Source organism: Tachysurus vachellii, chromosome 12 (genome assembly GCF_030014155.1).
Source record: "Tachysurus vachellii isolate PV-2020 chromosome 12, HZAU_Pvac_v1, whole genome shotgun sequence".
In the NCBI taxonomy this organism is placed as follows: Eukaryota; Metazoa; Chordata; class Actinopteri; order Siluriformes; family Bagridae; genus Tachysurus; species Tachysurus vachellii.
In genome coordinates, this window is record NC_083471.1 from 25,297,962 (window position 1) to 25,305,461 (window position 7,500).

The 7,500-nt window shown below is 41.5% G+C and overlaps 1 protein-coding gene across 1 annotated transcript in view; it reads left to right on the forward strand.

The window, feature by feature from the left end:
* txnrd2.2 (thioredoxin reductase 2, tandem duplicate 2) overlaps positions 1-953 on the forward strand; it is a 23,350-nt gene extending 22,397 nt beyond the window's left edge. Inside the window, exon 17 of the mRNA XM_060882995.1 lies at positions 1-953. This exon is cut by the window's left edge and continues 1,609 nt beyond it. The gene's annotated coding sequence lies outside the window, so the exon portion shown is untranslated.
* Positions 954-7,500: the final 6,547 nt, after the last annotated feature.

Here is a 7,500-nt window from a genome sequence, read left to right on the forward strand (position 1 = left end):
CTATCTCTCTCTCTCTCTCTCACACACACACACACACACACACACACACACACACACACACATTGTTTTAATTACCATCATATCCCGGTTCACAACATTACCGCGATTGTAGTTCATAAACTTCTAGGTTGCTTTGAAAGCTCTCATCTCATTGGTCGTTGTTTTTTTTTTTATCTGTTCATCATATAACGGAAAATTAAGATGCTAACTTTTACGCATCACATCGCCTTGTCCACTATATTGCAGTTAAACACAATTAGCATTCGATAAATCAGACCAGCTTACTGACTAACTGACTAACAGTGCTAGTTAGCTAGTCGCACAAGCTAGCTTAATAGAGAGTAGATCTCAGTGTAAATATTTTTGCCCCTCAGTTTTTCTGTGTGAAGGACGACGTAGATGTTTGATCTACGTCTCTAAAAGAAAAAATGTCCAGTGTGACTCCAGGAGCAGGCAAATAAATTGAAAAGGAAATTTTAAGGATCTAATGCCTGGTGAGATCATGTGACCAATGCAAGATATTAGAGTATACTGATGTCTGGTCCTGACTTGTTATTTATTTAATTACTTTTTATTTCCTGGTGGGACTCAAACTTTTGCACTCAGAAACTCTGTGGATAAACACGGTGAAAAAATGGGTTAAGCATTTCATTCTGACACACAAACAATCTCCAGGCTGACAGTTCACGTCCACACACACACACACACACACACACACACACACACACACACACACACTCTGAGGGGTCAGGGTTGAGCTGCTCAGGGGGTCGGTTAATGAGGACCTGCACTAAAAGCCCTAAGAGGAGAAGGCAGGTCTGATGTGCTCCGGCGTCCCCGCTCTGCGTGTGTGTGTAAATAGTGCAGGTTAATCTTATCTAAAGCTTTGGAACTGTATAATTCATGTGTAAAGTAATAAATGATGAGCGTGTACAGCGTCTCTGTTTCATTAATCATGCAGTGTGTGTCTTTTCTTTCGCCCCCTCTGAGTGTGTGAGGTCAGAGCTTCACGGGGGTCCGACTGTCAATCTGAGCTCAGCGGAAGGTGTGTGTGTGTATATCTGTGTGTTTTTTATTTGTGTGGATGTGTGTGTCAGTGTGTGTGTGTGTCTGATACTGTAATCTTTTTGTGTGTGTGTGTGGAGGAGGTCAGCTCCCCTCTCTGTTACCTCATTGACCCTCCAGCGTCCTGTCACTCAAGCCCACGTCGACAATGGAGCGGATTCCTCCGTGTTTGTTTGCTTAGGGACGGGACTCTCATGCATCGCGTCTCTCTTAAAACTTTCCCTCCTGAACGCAGAGCTTTTAGCGTCTCGTCCGCTCTCCGAAATGGAACCAATGTGTCTTAATCCGCCTTGAAATGCACTTAGCAGAACATGTCAACATGTCAGGCTGCACGCGGGCCACGCTGCGATCTTTAATCCATCACCATTGTGGCCTGACAGTCCACCTTGCTGAGTGTGTGTGTGTGTGTGTGTGTGGCTTCTTACACAACCCGGCGTACACCAGTAGTAACACACTTCAGCCTGTAAACATTTGAGCAAAGATCTACATTTTCTTACCCACAATTCATCTGCTCTCTGTCTTGTTTCATTGTGTACAACATAAACAAGAATTCTGAATAACTTTTTAAATATTTTTCAACCAACAGAAATGTGGAAACGTCCAAAGTTTTTTTATTCTGCTTCTAGCTGGAGTTAATAAAGTTAGGAGCTTTTATTAAACGCAGCATTAAGCCTCCTTTCAGCTGAATCCTGACACCATCTCAATTCAATCTCAGAGTTATTATATTGTCTCAGAACCTTCTAGCTCTGTATTTGTAGAACACTACATCGTAGGGGGTCTTGTGTACAATGACTTGATCAAGAGAAGAACCTCAACAATCCAGGTAACCTTTAAGGAACCCTTTAGTATCGAACTAAAACTGTGGGAAATCAACGCACTGTAGGAAACTACAGAAGAAGCGTTCAGACACAATGCACCCAAGAATAAGGGAAAACATACACACATTCTCATTCAAAATGAATTAAACAAAAGTGTATGTCATAAAGATGAGTGAATGAGAGTGTGTGTGTGTGTGTGTGCCCTGTGATGGGTTGGCACTCCGTCCAGGGTGTATCCTGCCTTGATGCCCGATGACGCCTGAGATAGGCACAGGCTCCCTGTGACCCGAGGTAGTTCGGATAAGCGGTAGAAGATGAATGAATGTCATAAAAATTTAAACTAAAACGTCAAGGGTCAGCGTCCGAATTCAAAATTCTACAAGAAAGAAGTCGACACTGCATGAATGCGGTTTCGATTTTTCTTAATATTTATGTATCCATGATTAAATGTTTAAAGGAAAAGAAATGTGTTAATGCAGGAGATAATGGATCTCTCTCTCTCTCTCTCTCTCTCTCTCTCTCTCTCTCTCTCTCTCTCTCTCTCTCTCCCTCCCTCTCTCTCCCATGTTGACTGACTTCCTGATGAGGTTGATGTGGGATATTGACACATTGCATTCTGGGATGCCTGTGGGCACATGGTGCTGTTTCTCTGAGGACGAATGCAAACCACAGGCTGTTTATTTATTCTGGGTTTCTTCAGTTGCAGGAGAGAAATGATCTCTTTTTTTTTTGTTGTTGTCTCAAGTCACTTGTGTTTTTACAGATTGTGGATTGTTTGTTAGTGAACCTGGGGCCTCTCCAGACAAAACGTGAACGTGTGTGTGTGTGTTTAGAGGTGGCTGAAAATGGCCCTTGTTTCAGAAAAGAACTGGTCAAGTGATATCAGACTTTATCATCAATTTTTTTAATTTAAATGGTTTTCCTTTGGTAATGAGAGATTTTCAATCAAGGAGGTGTGGCTTCTGCACCTTAGTGGCTTAATGGGGGGAAGTCGTGGCCTAATGGTTAGAGAGTTTGACTCCTAGCCCTAAGGTTGTGGGTTCGAGTCTCGGGCCGGCAATACCACGACTGAGGTGCCCTTGAGCAAGGCACCGAACCCCCCCAGCTGCTCCCCAAGGCGCCGCAGCATAAATGGCTGCCCACTGCTCCGAGTGTGTGTTCATGGTGTGTGTGTGCACTTTGGATGGGTTAAATGCAGAGAACGAATTCTGAGTATGGGTCACCGTACTTAGCCGTATGTCACGTCACTTAATATATGTGGGTGTGGCCTATATACCCACCAGTCTAAGAGAAGGAGGCGTGGCCTCTGTAAGCATTATTAGAGTTTAGAATATGACGACTTTGATTTGCGGCTTTAAGCATAGATCAGCTTCCGCTGCTTCTCCGACCGTCTCTAACAAACCAACCTCAACTCGAAAATGCTAATTAGCTTATTAGTTAAATCAGACCACAGAACCTGGTGGAACTTCTCAAACATTCCAAGAGAACGTGAGAAGGTTTCCATCATAATTCTTAGTTCATAGTTCATAGATCTGATAATGTAATCTTGTTACATCACCAATCTGACCTTAATAAGACTCACCAGCACACATACTTCTGATTAGTATAAAAAACATCTTGCAACAACACATCACATCATCTACGGTGATGTTCTTCACTAACACTTGTTTGAGTTCCTATTTTTTTTTTTCCTGATTCGGTTCTTGAATTTTTTTCCAGCATGATGAAGCGGTAAAAGCGATAAAGCGTTCCGCTCTGTCAGCGATGCCGGACAGGGAGTGAAGGTCTGATGAATGGTGTTGTGTATAAACAGCTTCCTTTTTCAGCAGTGAAGGTCTGTGAAGGCAGACGGGAGGCAGAAACTCTTGAGATAAGTGTGTTTGTGATGTGTGTAATAGCGCTGCTTGAGACCTTGACTGGAAAGATACCGAATTAATCACTTCTCTTCCCACTGATTCTCCAGCTCCATCTCTTGCACTCCATCCACACTTTTTTTTGAAAACATCTCACACACACACGGTGTCTATCAACACAAAGCCGAGAGGGGCTCCCAAAGACAACACACTCAGGAGATTGTGAGCATCTTCTTGTCGGGTTTTACCTGGAATGCTTGGGTACAATCCTTACTCCCACAAAAATAAAAGGTTTTGCTTGGCACTCCAGTCTTAAGATAAGACAAGTTTGGTGTCTAAAGACTGCAGCTATGGTTTTGTGATGGAGCCAAAAGCTTTCTAGTAAATTCTGCCCACTCGGTTGCCATCTTGCCAACTCTCTCAGATGGTTTTGCTCAGTGGAATAAGAACAACACCAGGAAAATAAATCCGAAACAGATTGACAAGATGATGTTTTTCTAACACAGTTTTGAAAGCACTGTTAAGCGTGACAAAAATGTTGTAAATAATGTGTGGTCTGCAACTCCAAACAAACAAAATACTAATTTCCTCCTTCTGAGTGTTAGAATCTGAGGGAACGTTTTTTTGCTAACGTTTTTTTAACACAAATGTGACGTGTGTAAAAAATTATATAATTAAAACAGCCTCTGATTTCCACTTTACCGTCAAAATTTGTGCATCACAATACGTGCTTGTTGAACATCTCGTTCTAGACCTTTTCTAATCTTTGCTGTTATAAAGAGCTTCGTTCTTCTCGTCGTGGAAGGCTTTCAGCTAGGTGTTGGATCGTGGTGGTGGGGATTGAGATCATTCACATGTTCTACAAGAGCATTAGTGAGATCAGACACTGATGTTGTCAGAGTCAGAGCTCTGTGCAGGACATGCTGGTTCTTCCAGTCCTGCCTTCACCTCCACACCATGTGTTCATGGAGCACATGATGGAACAGGGTTGAAGGAAAAATGTAATCGATTCTGTAACAGTGTAAAAAGAGAGAAAGCTATGCATGCTACCACAAAACACTGCGACTTTGTGGAGTATCTCAAACAGTCGTGTGGTTCGGTTTTTGACCGTTTACGACCCATCGGTATCTTAAAACATGGACAAAATATCATCCAAACTTTTTCTTTAGCTGATAGTTTTCTGTCACGTTCCTCAAGAATTAGACTCCGGACTTTTTATGGGGATGTGGTAAATGTGGGGATGTGAGTTCGAATCCCAGGTCCATAAATCTGCCCCTGCTGGGTCACTGAGTAAGACCCGTAATCCTCAATTGCTCCGTTGTAAATGAAGGCAGAATTATTGAATGATAATACTCTCCTAATTTGAATTTCATATAGCGCTAAAGCAGGCTATAATGTTACTATGTTTTTTCTTGAAGCTGAAGAAGTAATGATGGACACCAAAAGTGCCAAATGTCTGATTGGTTGATTTATTTTTATAATTATTTTCCTTTGAGTTGAACAGGTGAGGGTTAAGGGCCTTGTACAGATACTACAATTTGACCTTACAGCCTTTTGATATGTAACCCAGAGCCCTCAACACTTAGCTCTGGCTATTTCAGCTAAGGGAAAGTGGTGGTTTTAGTGTCAAATTCATGAGAAAGTCCACTATCTACAACAATAATGTCAGTTTTAAGAGGTGAAGTAAGCGCTAATAGCATTAATTGCAACTTCAACCATATCAAATCCAAAAGGAACCCTCTCGCTTATAGTTTTCGCGTGAGATCTGGCAGGATGTTGGAGTTCCTGGATTTCCTCATGCTTTGATGCAGACATTTCCCTCCAACACGCTCGTGATGACAGCACAGCTCTAATGTGGCTGAGGACAGATGTTTATCCATGAAATTGCAATCACAGGGATTCAGCCATGCTTCCTTAGCACTTCTGTGCACTGATATACGGCACAGACTGGTGGAAATCTCGCAGGTCTCACTAACACGTTTTTCTAGCCTGAGTAATTTCACTCTAGCGCATTTCCAGAGGTCGAAGCGGACGACACAGACCTGTAATCTGAGCTAATGTTCTCCCACTGTGTACATGAGAGAGAAATGGCATGAGACAGTGTATCTAGGGATTTCTTTCCTCCACTTTCATCTAGACAAACAATATACTGGCCCCCTCCTTGGACCCAGGGAGAGCGTAAACGGAGACGGCACCAATAATTCATGCCGACGCGGCCCATGGCATCTGACCAGCCCGGGTTTTCACGTCCCCCTCGATGGGGTCATGCTCTTGCCTCGTCCATTTGCTTTAATTGGCCCAGGCTGAAGATAATATCCCATCACACATCTGAGAGACCAGATGACTTCATCCTAATAAAGCTGATGACAAGAGTATTCCAAATGGTAGCTAACAAGCAACGTACAAGAAAGCATATGGTTTGAGACTGAGTTCATGGATACTGACTTGCATAGCAAGCAGCCTAGTTTGCTAAATGAGTTAATATTATTAGAATGTTCTTTTGTAGCATACCCATGAACGTTTACACTAGTATAGGACATTTACATACACAAGTCCAAGACAGGACCAGAACTTGTGGATTGTCTTATCAGTATCTTAACTGCAACATCATTTCCAATATAGAACCTGTAAAATCCTTAAAGTTAGCAGAACATTCTGCAGACGTTTTTTAAAGTAACGTTACTACAATCGGGAACCTGTTAACGTTATCATTGTCCCTTTTTAGCTGAGAAGAGTTTGTAATCTGTGGTATTTTTGTTTTTGTGTTTATCGCATATGCTGGTGGCTGACAGAAAGCCCACATAATGCTACAAACATGACTTTAAGCTAACCTCATATTTCTACATTTGTAAAACAACCCACACAGCCTTTTTAAAATATTCTTTTTTTAAATCATCTCAGAAAGGTCACTGTTTGTGTTTGTGTTTTGTCAGTTTTACGTTTTATTTGCTTATTCTAACAATCATAATTCTAGGCTTTTAAAATGGAAATCTGTTGTTTTCTGATGATTTTCATTTGGTTGTAATGAACAGACATTTTGAAAGTTTCCTTCTATCAGTGCTAAGAACTCATTATTATTATTATTATTATTATTATTATTATTATTATTATTATTATTATTGCTACTGACAACCGCCGTATGATCGGCCAATATGGTTTTGATGAAGATTTTTCCAGACATGATGTAGTCAATGAAGTATTGTCTTTAAAACTTGCTCCTACTCAGCACCTGTGAACTTGTATAGTGTTCTGTCTCGTTTTTGGAGCACTGGAGAGAACGGGTCGGCGCAGCCGTCAGCCGAGCTAATCCAGGGCCTCCAAAGCGGTTTAAAACACTCTGGTTTCATCTAATCTTTTTTCCGCTTAGACCCGAGCCTGAAACCTTGTCCATGATAGGAATGGACAAATACAAGGGGTCTCTCTTGCTGCAGCTATGAAAGGCCACTGTGTGTTCTGGGGATTAGGAGCGTTCTTTCTTTCTTTCTTTCTTTCTTTCTTTCTTTCTTTCTTTCTCTCTCTCTTTCTTTCTTTCTTTTTTTCTTTCTTTCTCCCCTCCCCTCCCCTCCTCTTCTCTTTCTCATTTTGACCAAAATTGAATAAAAAAAGACCGAAAGAAAAATGTCTGTTTATTCTACTCGGTGTTTCGACATTGCACAAGACTCAACAGTTTCTTGTCCTTTATGAATTGGATTGTAAAGCTCACTAATAGAAACTAATACAATTTTAGTGACCACACATTTAATTCATTGACAATTTATCAACTA